This window comes from Podarcis filfolensis, assembly GCF_964270895.1.
Source record: "Podarcis filfolensis genome assembly, chromosome: 4".
Taxonomy (NCBI): domain Eukaryota; kingdom Metazoa; phylum Chordata; class Lepidosauria; order Squamata; family Lacertidae; genus Podarcis; species Podarcis filfolensis.
Genome location: NC_139607.1, coordinates 3,197,909 through 3,215,078, shown reverse-complemented (window position 1 = coordinate 3,215,078; position 17,170 = coordinate 3,197,909). Strand labels below are relative to the sequence as shown.

The window sequence follows — 17,170 nt, the reverse complement described above, 5'->3', positions numbered from 1 at the left end:
CCAAACTTGCCAGTTGTTCCTTTTATCTCTTGACTCCCAACTTTAGCATTCCAATCCCCTATAATGAGAAGAACATCCTTCTTTGGTGTCATTTCTAGAAGGTGTTTTAAATCTTCATAGAATTTGTCAATTTCAGTTTCTTCAGCACCAGTGGTTGTTGCATAAACTTGGATTACTGTGATGTTAAAAGGTCTGCCTTGGATTCGTATTGAGATCATTCTATCATTTTTGAGATTGCATCCCAGTACAGCTTTCACCACTCTTTTGTTGACTATGAGGGCCACTCCATTTCTTTTACGGGTTTCTTGCCCACAGTAGTAGATATGATGGTCATCCGAACTGAATTCGCCCATTCCCGTCCATTTTAGTTCACTGATGCCCAGGATGTCAATATTTATTCTTGCCATCTCATTTTTGTCCACATCCAACTTCATGCTTCTTACATTCCAGGTTCCTATGCAATATTTTTCTTTACAGCATTGGACTTTCCTTTCGCTTCCAGGCATATCCGCAACTGAGCGACCTTTTGGCTTTGGCCCAGCCCCTTCATCAGCTCTGAATCTACTTGTACTTGTCCTCTGCTCTTCCTCGGTAGCATGTTGGACGCCTTCCGACCTGAGGGGCTCATCTTCCAGCGTCATAACTTTTATATGCCTGTCATCTTTGTCCATGGAGTTTTCTTGGCAGGGATACTGGAGTGGCTTGCTGGTTCCTGCTCCAGGTGGATCACGTTTGGTCAAAACTCTCCACTATGACCTGTCCGTCTTGGGTGGCCCTGCATGGCATAGCCCATAGCTTCTCTGAGTTATTCAAGCCCCTTCGCCACGGCAAGGCAGTGATCCATGAAGGGGATTCTGAGTATTTACAACCTATTTATTAATATTTTAGAGCCAATAATGCTTAGCTGAAAGCAATGATGTTGGCCCAAAAGCTTTCATCATTCTGGTGTGCCACCCTACAGTGTCTTATCATGTTAACATAAAATGTTTGTGGGAGATCACAGCAGGAGCTTCTGAAACTACAGTGCCATCCTGTGCATGTTTACTGAGCCTTATTCCTAGTAACATGAGCACAGGGTTGCTGCCTTTCAACCAGTAATAATAATACTTTTTTATAAACTGGAGTTGCAGTTTTTTTACTGTTTTATATATAGCTTGATTAATTATCTGGTTAAATACTCTTAAGAGCTCCTCTTTTTGACTATATAAAACATTAAGTTAATTCTTGTCACACCAAAGTATAGTAAAATATTTGTACTGTCTTAATTGCTCTGTATTCCATCTTGAACGCTCGTGGTTAAAAGTAAAATCAAATAGCCTAACTGAAACAGTATTCTTTTTGTCATAAATGAGGTATTTGTTTATTCCCCTTACAAGCTCCTATAAAGTGAAATGAGAAGAAATCTTAGCAAGCAGGACATGGTTCCCCCAAAGCACATACATTTATTCTATTTTTGACGGTTGTATACCAGGGACTTTAAACAGTAAGGATGGAGAGAAATTTGTTTGGTCTGCATTTTAACATGGGTTGAGCTAATGCACTGGTCCTCTACTTAAATGCAGATTTGAATGCCACAATAAATCAGATTACTCACTAATTTTTGCACTACAGTTCAAAAAGTGTGGATAAAGATGTGTATCTTACAGAAAGAATGCATTGAAAAATGCTTTGAAAACCATATGAAATGTGTCTCAGGAAACAAATTCATTCAAAACGCATATTTCACCAGAAAGTAGAATAATTCATAGAATCACAGAATCATTGGAAGGGACCCCAAGGGTCATCTGGTCCACCCCCTGCAATGCAGGAATCTCAACTAAAGCATCCATGATAGATGGCCATCCAATCTCTGCTTAAAATCCTCCAAGGAAGGAGAGTCCACAACCTCCCAGGGGAGACCATTCCACTGTCAAACAAAAAGTTCTTCTTCATGTTAGTTGGAATTTTATTTCTTGTAACTTGAAGCCATTGGTTTGAGTCCTACCCTCCAGGGCAGGAGAAAGCAAGCTTTCTCCATCTTCCATGTGACAGCCCTTGAGATATTTGAAAATAGTTATCATATCTCAGCCATCTCTTTTCCAGGCTAAAGATACCTAGGCTAAACATACTGTTCCTCATAAGGCTTGGTTTCTAGACTCTTAATCATCTTGGTTGTCCTCCTCTGCACACCTTCCAGCTTGTCAACATCCTTCTTAAATTGTGGTGTCCAGAATTGGACACAGGATTCCAGGCATGGTCTGACCAAGGCAGAATAGAGTGGTACTATCATTTCCCTTGATCTGGATCCTATACTTCTGTTGATGCAGTCTAGGATAGCATTAGCTTTTTTTGCTGCTGCATCACACTGTTTCTCATCTCATAGTTGTGCATCTGGTTCTTCCTGCCTAAGTCAGAACCTTACATTTATCCCTACTGAAATTCATTTTGTTTGTTTGGACCCAGTTTTCCATTCTGTTAAGGTCATTTTGGGGACGCGGGTGGCGCTGTGGGTTAAACCACAGAGCCTAGGACCTGCCGATCGAAAGGTCGGCGGTTCGAATCCCCGCAGGGGGATGAGCTCCCGTCGTTCAGTCCCAGCTCCTGCCTACCTAGCAGTTCGAAAGCACCCCTAAGTGCAAGTAGATAAATAGGGACCGCTTTCTAGCGGGAAGGTAAACGGCGTTTCTGTGTGCGGCGCTGGTGCTGGCTTGCCAGATGCAGCTTAGTCACGCTGGCCACGTGACCCGGAAGTGTTTTCGGACAGCGCCGGCTCCCGGCCTCTTGAGCGAGATGAGCGCGCAACCCTAGAGTCGGTCACGACTGGCCCTGATGGGCAGAGTACTTTTACCTTTTTAAGGTCATTTTAAATACCAATTCTGTATTCTGCAGCATTAGCTACCCCTCCCAGTTTGGTGTCATCTGGGGATTTGATGAGCATCCCCTCAATTCCTTCATCCAAGTTGTTTATAAATTCAAATGTGAATTTTTCACGCATTAAACAAAATCTGGAAAAAACAAGGTAGAATGGGCCCGTCATGGAGCACACGTGAGACTGCTGCTCTGTCCAACCTATTTCATAAGTGAGCAGCCCCTTTGTGATTCTGCTCTGCAATTTCAACTGTAGCATTCAAAGAAAAATCTGCTTGAAAGAGTAGATCTCTGTTTGTATTTTGTATGTCTCATTTTTGGAAGGAGTCTCATAATGTTCCAGCATTGACACAGTTGCTGGTAGCCTACAAATCACAGAAATAAACAGCATTCCCCTCTCTTCACGTTCACATCACTGGACTAAAAGTGAATATATACTGCCTGGAAAAAATGCCTTCTCTTCTATCAGATTACTAGTGTTCTGTTTTTTGAAACTGTTGTTTGGGGCCTGCATTGCTTTTTGCTGTGCAGCTCTTCCTTTGCAACAGATTGTCACATTTTTTCAGGGTTACCTGTATCTTCTTTGCTTGAACTGGCTTTATTCTCCTGAGCAGCAGGGCTATTTTTCACAGGCCATTTTCCCCTTAAATGTCTCCACCAGAATTAGGACTCAGTGTTGGAAAGGAAGGATGAACCATGGCTCATGTTTCTATCAGATGTACTCATAACCAGGGGAGCCATTTCAAGTTTCTGTGAGTGTTACCATTCACTCTGCTAGCAAGGTAGTAATTGGACAGTCTTCTGATTGAACTCCCTTAGGAAATATATACCTAGTATATTTCCAGATGAAATGACACTGCAGAAGGGACTTTGGATAGCCACCAGTCTTGCGTCTCATCAAGAGGATTACAGCTCTATTAGTATGGCATCCAATGTTATCATTAGTGTTAATTCTGGGGATCAGGCCAAGTGCTAGCATGGGAATGAAATACCAAGACTTGCCCCTGACATTTCCCGACCCGCTTTTCACACTGTTCAGCATTGTTTTTCAACAAATTAGATTGATAGATTTGGGGGTGGGGAAGAAATGTCCCTTTACTTTATGTTTCTGTTTAATAATTGGCAGGTTGTATCTCACAGTCCCTTTGCTTGGTACCCTAGGAATTACTGTGGCAGAAATAATAAGAGCAACAAAACCATTTTGGCTCCAAGGCAGCAATGTAACAAATTGAGCCATGCTAATGACTAATTTGTGTTTTCAGTATCTCTCTGCTACAGAAGACAAGCAATAGGTAATTTCTTTGGCTTCCTTTTCTTCAGTTTCCTCTTACTAATAAAAACAAGCCATTGTATTATATTTCCTCTTCCCTCAGCAATGTCAGGCACTGCAAGTCAGACTGTGTGACCCTAATGGAAAGCATGTAAGGCATGTTGTGTAAGTCTCAAAGTTGAAGCACTTTCAGGAAAAGTACATCCAAATCCCACACATTTTCAGGGGCTTTCATCCCAAGTGTGTGCATAGAATGGTTTAGCAGAGAGTGCAGCCATGGGTAGCCAATCACTTGATCCATCACTGGCAGCTTCTGCTGGCATAATCTGGGTAATTGCGTTTGACTGCTGGTATCAAGAAAGACAAATCGAGAACTTACGTAGGCAGGACCTGTTTCACTTGGAAACCTGCTCAGAATTAGGGATGTGTCAACCACTGATAAATTTCACTAGCCTTATCAAAAAGTCTTTTGGTTTTCCTTGACATTGAGACGTTTCATCTCGTATGAAAAAGCATTCCAGTTGTGATCCAGCTGTTACATATCTGATATTAGGCCATAGTTGAATGGATCAGGGAAAGAGTTACTAGGAATCCAGAAGACAAGGAAGGGAGTTACACCATGGCTTCAACTCAAGCTCAGTTTCTTATCTGTGTTCTGGGCAGAACAAGATATTCTGACTAGGAGTGGCAGAGGAAACAGCCCTTGAGATATAGGAGGCAGCTCCAATTTTCCAGAAACCCAAGTACACCACGACTACCCAAATGCCCCAAGAAATCTTCATATGGTCAACTGCATGCAAGCAACAAAGGTTTGTTAAAAATTATCTCTGTGTCTGATTGATTGATTGAATCTTATTTGCATCAGCCATCAGCCATAGCAATAAAACAACAATACTATATACAAAGAATAGTAATAAAAAGTCAATTCTATAAAACACATTTTAGGGTTTTGAATCAATAGTCAAATAGTGGATCTTGTTCTGATTGCCCCAGCTAAAAACCTTGCAACCTTTGCTGTCACCTGCTCATCTTGATCTGCCAAGAGAAAGGACACTGGCAGTGGTTGGGCGACCTGGAATGGACAATAAAAGAGGGGTGATAATCTCATTCCTCAAGTTTTTATTAAGAGTGCAAGCCAGAAGGGCATGTACCACCGATTTGGTACTGCCATCTCCACAGGGGCATAAGCATTTTTTGTGTGGAATCTGTTGTAATCGTCCCTTGAGTACAGCTGAGGGCAATACATTCAAACTTGTGACAGTAAAAGCGCGCCTATGTTTTAGAATTGCTAGGTTATACAGATAGGGTGCCAGAGAGTCAAAATGGGAAGGTGGAAAATAGTCATACCATGGGCAAAATTTCCTTATTGTGGCCAAGTTGTTCTGTGTCTGATTTATGATGTGGGTAGATATGAATGTTGGGAAGGCATAGACATGCATGCTTAGGGAGATGTTTAATTCAGGGCAAGGATGATTTTGATGGTTTCCTCCCAGGTGAGTTCATTGCTCAAAGTATGGGGTGCTTCTGAGTAATTAAAGCTACTTGGGGTGGATAAGTTATGGGTGCAGCCTGCAGGAGCTGATTTCATACAACCATCTGAGATGGATTCACCTAGTTCAAACCTGTCCTGAGACTCTTTGGGCAGCTGTGCCTAGCCTAGTATGTTGCTTTGATTGCAGATTTCCCCAATCCATCCAGATTATTTTGTTTGAGTGTTCTTAAAACCTGCCCAATCAAGCGTGCATCCCCTTCTGAGTGTAATATTTCCTAGTTCAGATGTAGCATGCATCTGGTGTAAGGGACATACCCCTTTTGGGGTGGGTGATGTCTGTGCTGTGCTTAGCCTGCAAAGGTCGGGGGGGGGGAGGTGTTTCTTTCCTAAATTTATATGTCTTTCCACTAGCCTGATTCCTGAGAAGCCCATAGGCAGTGCTAAAGAATTTCACTTTTATTTAGTGCCCCCCAGAGGCATCCAGAGGACCAGGCACATCCTAATGTCAGCTGCAGCAGGGATCTAGATTCAGCAGGGCAGCCAGGTGGCTGCTGCTGCACATCTTCCAACGAGCTGTGCTTTGCGCCCCCAAGCAGAGCAGGGTGCCCACCTCTGTCTGAGCCAGGGTTGCCAGCAGCGCACACAGCTTGGGGGGGGGGATGGGAGAGCTGTTCCTGCGAGGGCCAGAGTGTGTTTTAGGTGGCTTGCAAGAAGCCTGTAACTCACCACCTTTTGTGGAGAGAGATCTGTGAATGCACCAGTGGGCTGCCTCCTAATTATCTGAAGGCTAGAAAGACAAGCCCAGGCTCCCCACCCCCCAATATATTATAGATAAATTTTAATCCTTTTTTTCTACTTCCCCCATGAAAAGCCATCTTTGACTGCAATTTGGAAGGCTTAACCCACTTTGGAGGGCCTCCTCTGCAGGCACATTTCATTCACTTTGACCAAAGAGGGAAAAAGTGGTTGGCATTATTAGATCCCCCATTGCAGTGAGTGAAGAACATAGAGTTTCATTTTATACAAAACCAGAATTACAGTTCAATGTTTGTGTGTGTGTGTGTGTGAGAGAGAGAGAGAGAGCAGAGTACTCAGAAACAGATTAGATTTTCTTTTTTTAAATGCACAGATACCAGGTGAATCTTGGGGCCTGTGCACACTTCTAGTAAATGTACACCTTCAGCAGACAGTACAACCTTCCCCCCCATAGGAAAGGCTACTTGCTGTGGAATTCTTCAAAAGTCCAAAATCTGGTGAAAAATTCCCAGCTGTCTGGAGGACATCTCCTGTTCTTAACTCCCAGTGATGAAATATCAGTTAATCTTTTCTGATTATCAAGTGATCAGATTAACAACGGATGGTCAGCCAGTATCTGTGACAGTATTTATCAGCTGCTTCCACTTTCCCCCAAAGCACCAGATGTGACATGCAACAAAACCAACAATACAATTCATCAACTGCTAAATTAAACATTCAGTAACTACCTGGAGATATCCACATGCTTTGAAGTTAGACCATTTATTTTGCCCTTCAATATATGTGTGATTCCACCAAGGATAATGGAAAATAACACATGCACTTAAAAAAAAATTACACCTGAATGTTGCATATATGAGATCCTTTACAGGACTGACATTGTGTGTGATTCTGACCGTTTCAGCTTCAGCTCTTCCCCTTCAGTTGGTCATTAAGCAGAGAGTTCAGGCATATTCTTCCTCGTACTGCTGACAACAGAAATCCCACTGAGACCATAAAAAAATTGTGTGTGAAAGGCTGAATAGAGCCTGGCTGCCCATTTGTATCTGTCTGCTTTTAAAGGTCATTACTCCAGATACACCCCCATCTTGCACAGCCGTCTTGCAGCTGGATTTTTGACCATTCATTATTCTCACTCTTGATCCTTTATAACCTGTATACAAAGAGCTGGAAAGGCAGAAAGGGGAAGGCAAGGCAAGGCAACAGAATGAAAATCGGTTTGCACTCCCCAAATCAGTAGCAAACATTTCCCAGTTAAATACAATTGTTTAATGATGCCAATAGGAATGGCTTTGTCAAGTTAAAACATAGAAAGTTTTCACAAAGACAAAATAATATTTTAGATATTTGTAGGCAGTTATAATACTTCTGCTCCCTTGGTGATGCTCAGCAGGAGAACAAAGCAAAGTCTATGAAGAAAGATGTGGTGTTAACTGCTGTTAAACCACCTGCCCCGTCTCAGGAGTAATCGTCATGGAGCTTCTTAAATTACATTTGGTGACTGGAGTTCAGCAATGGAGTGTCTTAAAACTCATTCCGTCTAGAGGCTGCCCCTGAAGAATGGGCCCACCATTCAGTTTCGGGCTCAAGCTACATGTTACATTGGTTTCCCCCTCCTTCAGTTCTTTTTTTAAAACAACAACAACAACAAAATTTACCTGGGCAGATGGTCAGTTGAAGTGGAGAAAGGGTATGTGGAGAATTCATACTTATTTTTCATCTCAGGGTTCTTCAGCACAAGCACTTCCTCCTCCTCACAGAAGGAAAAAATACGGGCTCTCCATAGGTTTTCTGTAGCTTGGGGTGAAAAAGCAGCTTGAAGAGTCTGGTTTTTCAAACTGAAAAAGGACCAGAGGAGAAAACACCTCCACACTCCCTTGCTCTGACTCACTGCCTGCCCAGACTAACAGTTTTAAAATGCAGAGGGGGAAACCACAGAGCCCCCCAACATGTGTAGTTTTTGCCTCAGCTGCAGTGTAGATGATCTCCCACCAGATCAAAAGTATGAATGATGCTTCATCTGCATTGTGGGCAACATCCTTTAGTGAACAGATGGAGGGCAATACCTGAACTGAATCTCATATGCTTTTTTGTTGTCAGGAAAACAACCCCAAACACAAAATACACACATGCACCACGCAAGTGTAAAATGTATTCAGAACGTTTCTGCCCTGCCTGCCTCTCCTAGGCTTGAGGCTGCTCACAGCAACATTTGAAGCAATTGGAACATTTGAACAATTGAAATGCACTGACAAGCTAGTCAGACAAAGGAGAATCCCTTCCCACAGCAAGAGATTAAAAGCAGTCAGCCTCCACACCCTGCGCTCTGATGGGCTTTCTCTGAGAGACAGTTCTTCTGAGAGGCCCAGGGCTACCACTGAGAAAGTCTTAAGTCACATTTTACAGAGAGTGTCTTTCCTTGACATTTTAAAGCACAATCAGTCTGACTGTGTTTGAGTAGAAGGAGCCATGGCGGTTGCTTAATTTGTTCTCCTCCTGTCCTTTTCCAGTTCAAAATTGCTCTCTGTGAAGCTGTTCTTCCCTGCCCCAACCACAGGGAAACATAAAGGAGTTCTATATTTCCCCTGATACATTTCTACCTGTGAGTCAAAATGCTTGGGGAAAGGTGAAAAACGACCAGCGGACAAAGGGTTACACAGCTTTCCTCCTCTCCCATAATTCTTCCTCCACCCACATGTTCAGCTGTTTTTTCTGTTAATAATAATAATAATAATAATAATAATAATAATAATAATAATTTATTTCTACCCCACCGATCTGGCTGGGTTTTCCCAGCCATTCTGGGCGGCTTCCAACAAAAGATTAAAAATACATTAAAACATCATTAAATACTTACCTAAACAGGGCTGCCTTCAGATGTCTTCTAAATGTCATATAGTTGTTTATTTCTTTGACATCTGATAGGAGGGCGTTCCACAGGGCGGATGCCACTACCAAGAAGGCCCTCTGCCTGGTTCCCTGTAACTTCTCTTCTCGCAGCGAGGGAACCGCCAGAAGGCCCTCGGCGCTGGACCTCAGTGTCTGGGTTGAACGATGGGGGTGGAGACGCTCCTTCAGGTACACAGGACAGAGGCCGTTTAGGGCTTTAAAGGTCAGCACCAACACTCTGAATTGTGCTCGGAAACGAATCTGTGAAGCAACAAAACATGGCGTTCCTATAATGTGGAGTTTGAGCCACAGGCCCTTTGGCAACTGCGTACACTAATATGTGAAGGGCTGCATGGGGATGAAGGGGCCAGCTGTGTCCCCGCCCACCTGGCCAGCCTCTGCTAGGTGGAGAGTGACAGTCTCACCATCAAACACAATCCGTGATGAGAGCTTTGAGGCCCTTCTGCTTCATGTGCTTCCTCCACGAGAGGTCTGAAGGGCAGCAAGATGAGAAAGGCTCCCTGCTTGTGGAATGCTCTCTCCAGGGAGGCTCAGTTGGCGCCTTCATTATACACCTCTAGGCACCAGGCAGGAATATTCCTCTTTGGCTGATTAAGATCCAATCCCCTTTTAAATGTGGTTGTGGGCTGTGGGGGAGTTTCTGCCATTGATAACGTCATTTTCCACCTAACCAACTGGGAAGCAAATGGAAGAAAAATAAAAACCTGGGCAATAGAGTGTCATTCTTACTGCAGACGTTCTCCCCAACCAAGAGGGATCTAAAGAGCCCCATTTGTGTAAATCAGCCTTAACTTCCTTTACTAATGGATAATAATTCCTCCTCTTAAGTTGTTGGACATTTTTGGTTGCAGAATGAGCCCATAAGCTGATCATCCAGAGGCATACCTACCTACATAGCATAATGGATTTGTGATAATTAACCTCCAGACTATTTGCAGCGTGAAAGGACTCCAACACAGCTTGAATCTCAGGTAAGACTCTGATCAGAAAGAGTAGAATATCATATTCAAATAAAACAAGAACATATTCTTTACCATTTTCAGATATCCCCTCCATCTTGGTGCTTTGACAAATCAGGTTGGCCAGAGTTTCCATGACTATAATGAATGGCAGAGGTGCCAGGTTGCCCCCAAGATTGGGCGGGCCCAGAGAGCCCATGATGGAGGAGGCCGAGCACGCTGGAGGAGCCACTGGACCTGCAGCGTGTGTGACATGCATAGGGCAGCCTCAAGACTGAGGGGTCTGCTCCCCTGAAAACAAAGGTACCTTCAGCCTCCCAGAGCTGCCATGCCTGCTACCTGGTGGCCCTATGCAGATGCATTTTGCAGCTCCTAAAGACAAAAGGAAAGTGAATCAGTCATGTGTAGTATATTGTTTTCCTTCCTTCTTTCTTTCTTTCTTTCTTTCTTTCTTTCTTTCTTTCTTTCTTTCTTTCTATAACTTGCATTGGGTTTTATAAACAAGGATCATATGAATAAGAAATGATTTAAATAAATAAATGGACCAAGTCTCCACGTGCCCTTTTTAAATCACAAAAGTAGCATAATAAATTTGTAGTAATGTCAATGACAAATGGTTCATTATTAGTGGACAATATGTTCTTGGTTTGTGAATTGGTTTAAACAAAAGCAAAGGGAAAACAGAAAAAACAAAGTTAACAAATAAGTGTGGTTTACTGTTCTGACTCAAAATGTAAATATTTGGTGTGTTTATTTTTTGCTAAGGTTTTAAGGTTTGTTTTATTTTCCTTTTAAAAGTGTGCTTTGCTGTCACGCATATTTTGTGTGGACAAGCTTATAAATGGAAACAATTTGAAACAGTGTGAATCAGTGTTTCTCAAACAGGGAAATTACAGGAAATATATACACATACTTTGTGAGGCATTTGATGTAGGCAACGGGGAAATATGAAAGAAAAAGAAAATTCTGATTAAACTGGCAAGGCTCTCACAAGACCTTCAGAGCAAATTCCCCTAGTTAGCTTGAGAAAAGATGAACTATGGAACTCCTTAACACAAATAAAATGCTGTGGCAAAGAATTTAGCAGTTGCCAAAGATGGATTGGATATCAACAGAGATACCAGTAATTGCAAGCTGATTATGCCCAAACTCTGTCTCCATCTGCCACCATTTACAGTTTATCCACACTTCCTCTTCTTCTGCTGCTTTCCTCTGGAAAAACAGCTCTTTATCGCTCAATCGGAGCAAACAGCAATCAGGTTTTCCATGGATTTAGATTTAGCTCTGATTTAGAGCTAAAGAGTGGCTTTTCCCTGGGAAAGGAGTAGAGCAAGGGGGAAACTACTTGGACCTGTGCTTTCTAGGCATGGGACAAGCAGAAGTGTGGAGAACCCCTAAGTGACTGGCTCTGCCCCTTCACCCCTCTTTTGTGAAGCAGTAATTGTCAGCTGTCTCAAATGGGCCTTGGGGGTCCAAAGTTTGACAACCTTGGGTGTAAACTTACTCTCTATAGCTATAAAAAATGTACATGAGTCTCAGTGCAATTCAAGAAAAAAAATAGATAAAATGAAATTAGAGGTTGCATCTGTAACTTGCTAATTCTTGCTTTCTTGTCAAATCGTTACAGACAAAACATACTAAAAATCTGGAAGGAGATGCTGCACACATTCTGTTCTTGAAATTTATTTCTGAGCTCCATTAAACCTAGCCAGACTAATAATTGATGTGAGCATCCGGTGGGGCTAGCTTATAAGTCCTGGAACACTCTTCCTGTCTAGTATCCATGTCTATAATTCTTTCACAGAGGGATGTGGCAGAATTTGTTATTGTCTTAGAAACCTGGACACTCTGCTATCAGCCAGAAACACAATGTGAGTCATTCAGTTTTCTCCCCTTGAAGCAAGCTGGTGCTTGCCTAATTGGTATTTGAGGAGCTTGTTGAAGGGAGCAGGCTGACTGATAATGTAGTACATGGGGTTTCCCCCCCAGAGTGCCCAGTTATCCAACTATCGTAGGAATGCCATCACTTTTCTGAATGTGCAACATGGGGCACCACAGTTCTCCTTAGGACAGGAGTGGGGAACTGTGGCCCCCCAGATGCTCTTGGTGAGGACTACAACTCCCCCTATCCCTGACCATGCCATGAGGCAGTGGCAGGGGGAGGCCAGTACCACCTGGGAGACACAGGATCCCAATCCTAGGCTTAAGACATGTTTCATGGGTACCAGAATTTTTGCTGTCTTTCATATTTCTTCCAGAGCCTTGCAGCCAAGGATTTAGCTGTTTTTGTTATCAGATTAATATTTGAATTTCAGCTCTTCTTAGCTCTGCAGAGTTGCACCACGAACATCTCTGTTGTTTGCCTATCGTCTTTCCTTTCCCTTTCAGAAAAGCCACTCTAGCCTTCTGCTCTGCCCCTCATGGCCGGCTTCCAACCTTGTTTCCCAGGGCCCCTGATTCATCTCTGATCCCTTTTCTAAGACCCTTCACCTGCTCTAGGCAGCACTGCTGTGTGCTGGTGTTATAATTGTCTGTGGTGTACAGAGTTTTTTGGTCCCATCATGGCAGCAATTCATGCTAATGGTGGACACTAGTATGCCAAAAACAAAGCTCAATAGATTAACTAAAAAAGGCCCTGGGAGCCTAAAGCAATCACTTGCAGAGGAGGCTTCCCATAGTATTTCTGGAGGAATAATTGCTCCTTGATGTCCTGAGGGTAGGGGGAGTGGGATCACACACTTGCCATCTCCATTTCCAACCTCCATGTGTTCCGTTTACATGCATTGATTCGTACAATGGAACAAGTTCTTTATGTACAATCAAGAACCGTGGAAAAGCAAAGATCCCAGTCATGTGCATGTATGCACATATAAACTATGCCCATGTTAAGCTGAACATTCTTGTGTCTGGGATTGGGAATAACACAAGTGATCTGACTTCCCATCCCACATGTTCAATGAAACATTTGAATAGTGTTACCTTGCCTCTATTATCAGATGTTTGCTATTGAAGAGGTTTTGCAGAATTTTGGCGCGCTATAAAAATATGTAGGAAGCCAGTTTGACAAACACTGGCAAAGGATGGGTAAAATAAATGCATACCATGATCAATGATTGCTGCATTATATCTCGTTCAAATCTATGAAAAACTATTGTCTGTACACAGCCTCAGGATACTAATATTCTGAGGTATTTAATTGTCCAAGTTCTTAAGCAATTATGAAGATTAGCAAAGTCTATTAGAACTTCTAAGTAACCTTGCATCCACTTTCTATACAAGAAGTGATTTACTTGATTAAAATGTTGCCACTGGAAACATTAAAAAAATGTAATCCCCTTAATGTATAGTCATTCAGTTGTCGTAACGATTTCAGGCAGTGTTGTCAAGATTTTCAAAGTGAAGAGGGCTTCAAAGTTTCAATACTCAATGGTTAAACAATAAGATGCCACATAATTTTGATGTCAGTTTTGAGTCACTTCTGAACAGCATGAATCACAGAGGGCCAAACTACCGTAGTTGTGATGCAATTAGCAATGTCTAGGTGCAAAGCCCCCAACTAGAAACGGGGCTCTAGGAGGGTGTGGGGCTCAAATCTTTGTCTCTGCTGTGCTCCTATTTTCACTGGGGCAAAGCCTCCTATTTGCAATAGGGAGTAATTGTATTGTGTGATACTCTCCTGCTTACAACAGTGAGCACTTGTGCACACATCAGCACTGAAGCCCAGTAACAGACAATAGTGAGTGAAACAGACACACAAAGAAAAATTGTACAATAATTAATAAGGCACACTGGCAGATAAATTAATAAAATAACAAAATAGCTTGAGACGGTGTAAAGGAGACTACAAACTCAGAACTATTCTAAAGAACAATTCTAAGCTATTCTATTCACTGGCTCTAATAAGAACAAATAAGCTACACTTAGGGAACAATCCAATATCATGATCCACTGTGTGAGGATGGTTAGGATCCAGTGGATCTCTGGCTGAGCCAGAAGGTTCTTGGCACATCCAGAGGAAACCAGCTTAACTCCCTCAGGCTCAGCTCTTCCAGAGATATGCCAGTGTATCTCTTCCCTTCCATCCCAGTGGACTAACAAGCCTGACAGATCTTAAGCCAGTGTAAGCCCTGAAAAATGGCATTCTGGTGGCATGACATAGCAGGATGTCAGGGGCATTTAGGATAAGGTTACCAGACGTCCCCGTTTTCCAGAGACAGTTCCCAGATTTACAAATCAGTCCCCATACAAAATCCATTGAAGTTGAAAAGTGTCCCCGGATTCATTGAAAAAAATCTGGTAACCTTACCTTAGGATGGATCTTGTGCCTGTTCAGCTTGGTCATCTGACTTGACAATTCAGGGTAAATTCAGACAACCAAAAAGGTGGTGTAATTCATAAAGGCTCACTTTCGCTCTGCTAGGCCTGGGCAGGCTTAGGCAGCAGTAGCCCAGCTGCTGAACAGCTTGGATCTGGTGAAATGTTATGCCTGTTTAATTTATGCTAAGCTTTTTTCATGCCAACTTCTTGTGTAGAGGATGGCTCCCTTAGACAGACCCAAGCAAAACAGAAAAAATAAAGCAGAATTAAACCCAAATGAACAAATGAAAAAGAGCTGTAATAATTTGGAAGAAAGGGACGTGGGTGGCGCTGTGGGTTAAACCACAGAGCCTACGGCTTGCCAATCAGAAGGTCAGCGGTTCGAATCCCTGCGACGGGGTGAGCTCCCGTTGCTCGGTCCCTGCTCCTTGCCAACCCAGCAGTTCAAAAGCATGAAGTGCAAGTAGATAAATAGGTACCGCTCCGGCGGGAAGGTAAACGGCATTTCCGTGTGCTGCTCTGGTTCACCAGAAGTGGCTTAGTTATGCTGGCCACATGACCCAGAAGCTGTCTGAGGACAAATGCCGGCTCCCTCGGCCAATAAAGCGAGATGAGCACCACAACCCCAGAGTCGGCCATGACTGGACCTAATGGTCAGGGGTCCCTTTACCCTTTACCTTTAATTTGGAAGAAAAGGGAGACATGAGTAAGGAACTAGGCTGAAATGATGTGTCCAGCAAAAGCCTCCAGCAGAACTTTTTAACACTGCTGCCCTTCAAAGACAAAGAGCAAGAAGCACGAGACAAAAACACTATTTGATATCTGTCAATTTCCCTCCCATAGCACTGGGATTTTTTAAGGTTGGGGTAAATCATTACAGTCTTGACCTGCCTGCCCCAATGAGGCTCTCTTGGCTCCTGTCCCCCACCCTGACCTTTGCCCTCTCTTGCCACCACTCTGGCATTTTCTTTATATTGTCAGCCTAGAGACACTCATTTTGCTTTTCACAGATACTCATCTGCAATGTTTTTTGCTGTCTGAGACGCCAAGGAACCGTGAAGTGCTTTGAGGGAGATCCTGCTTCAACCTGGAGCACCTTGTACACCTTGGACAAGCCCAGAAAACCTCTGAAGCCCCCCCCCCCCACTTTGATTTGGCCTTTGGGCTTCTACGTTAAAAGTGAGCCATTGCTCAGGACATTGCATATCTAAAAAAGAGTTAATTAAACTAATCAATAAATATATTTTTATCTCTAGATTGACAAGCGCATGTAATTTTTTCCTAATGTGATGGCCTTTAAATATCCAAATAGTACAAATTGTCCTTAGATTAAAAAAGAAAATATTATTCCATGGGCATCACTGAAGCCAGGAGGGAGTGGTGGTTCTGTTAAATTCTGTTGTTAGTTTTGCCTTGTGTTCCACTCCACCTACCCTTCCAGTCAAACTTGGAGAATTTTTAAATTTTTAATTTCAAAATTGATGCATGAACAGTTTGCCATGTTCTCAATTTGTATTTTTGTTGTTGTTGCCATTACAGGTTTATTTGTTTATTTCATATTTTCTTTGCTTAGATATATCTCCTAATCTGATTGTGAAGCTGTTGAACAGGTGATCTCTCTGACACTGTTCCTTGGTGAATGATTGAAGTTGCTGATGAATGGGGAAGGGGTAGAGGTGATAAAAAGACAATCACTGTACGTCTAACTATGAGACTCACTCACTGGATCATCACCTTGTCGTGGTGAGTGGGCTTGCACATTCCTATGACCCTTGTGAGTGAAGCCATTGGGAATCTCGTACTCCCAGCAGGGTCACCCAAGGCGGTAAGGTCAAAGGGAAAGAGCTAGACAAAGAATGATCCAAGAAGTCCTCAATGGCACAACAGGAGGAAGATAACAAGTGGTATGTTACAACGGCTGTGAAGGCCACAGCAGATAAGAATCTACCGGTCGTCGTGACTACTCATGCCATCGGAACAGAGCGTGCACTGATCTACACACATAAAACAAATTCACACACGGGCATCTTCCAAAACCCTTCCCAAACCCAAGCCCCAAAAGTTCCATGGTGATCGGCAAATGTTAACGGGGGCAGAATCATGAAATCTGAAAGTCCCTAGCCATGAACATGGGCGGTGGATACAGATTCAGTCATTCTGACTCAAGCAATGAGGCAGTTGAGCAGCTCGGCAGCTGTATCCATGACTGAGAAGCCCTTTTTAGGACCCACTCTGCTCATCCTGAAAAGGGGGAGGGGCTAGAAAAGGTGCCCTAAACATAGTCTGCTTCCCTTTCCCCCTGACTGGATTACGGCAGCTAGTGGGGTCACCACCTCGCAGTCGTATATGACAGTTGAGCTTTGGAACATGGAATATACGGACGTTGTCAGATAACACAGACAGCAAGCGTCCTGAAAACAGAACTGCCGTCATTGCAAGAGAGCTGTGAGATTTTAACATCGATATTGCAGCACTTCAAGAGACTCAAAGAGCAGGCGAGGGACAACTGAAGGAAGAAAAAGGAGGCTACACATTCTTCTGGAAAGGTCTATCTCAACAAGAACATCAAATACATGGTGTAGGCTTCGCTATCAAAAACCATCTTGTGACACTCCCGTC

General features: G+C 43.1%; 1 long non-coding RNA gene across 1 annotated transcript in view; it reads left to right on the top strand.

The window, feature by feature from the left end:
• LOC310761336 overlaps nucleotides 1-15,729 on the top strand; it is a 28,243-nt gene extending 12,514 nt beyond the window's left edge. The window contains exons 3-5 of the long non-coding RNA XR_014547400.1: nucleotides 4,781-4,926; nucleotides 10,127-10,246; nucleotides 15,562-15,729. This is a non-coding gene — a long non-coding RNA (uncharacterized lncRNA). The remainder of the gene's footprint in view (nucleotides 1-4,780; nucleotides 4,927-10,126; nucleotides 10,247-15,561) is intronic.
• Nucleotides 15,730-17,170: the final 1,441 nt, after the last annotated feature.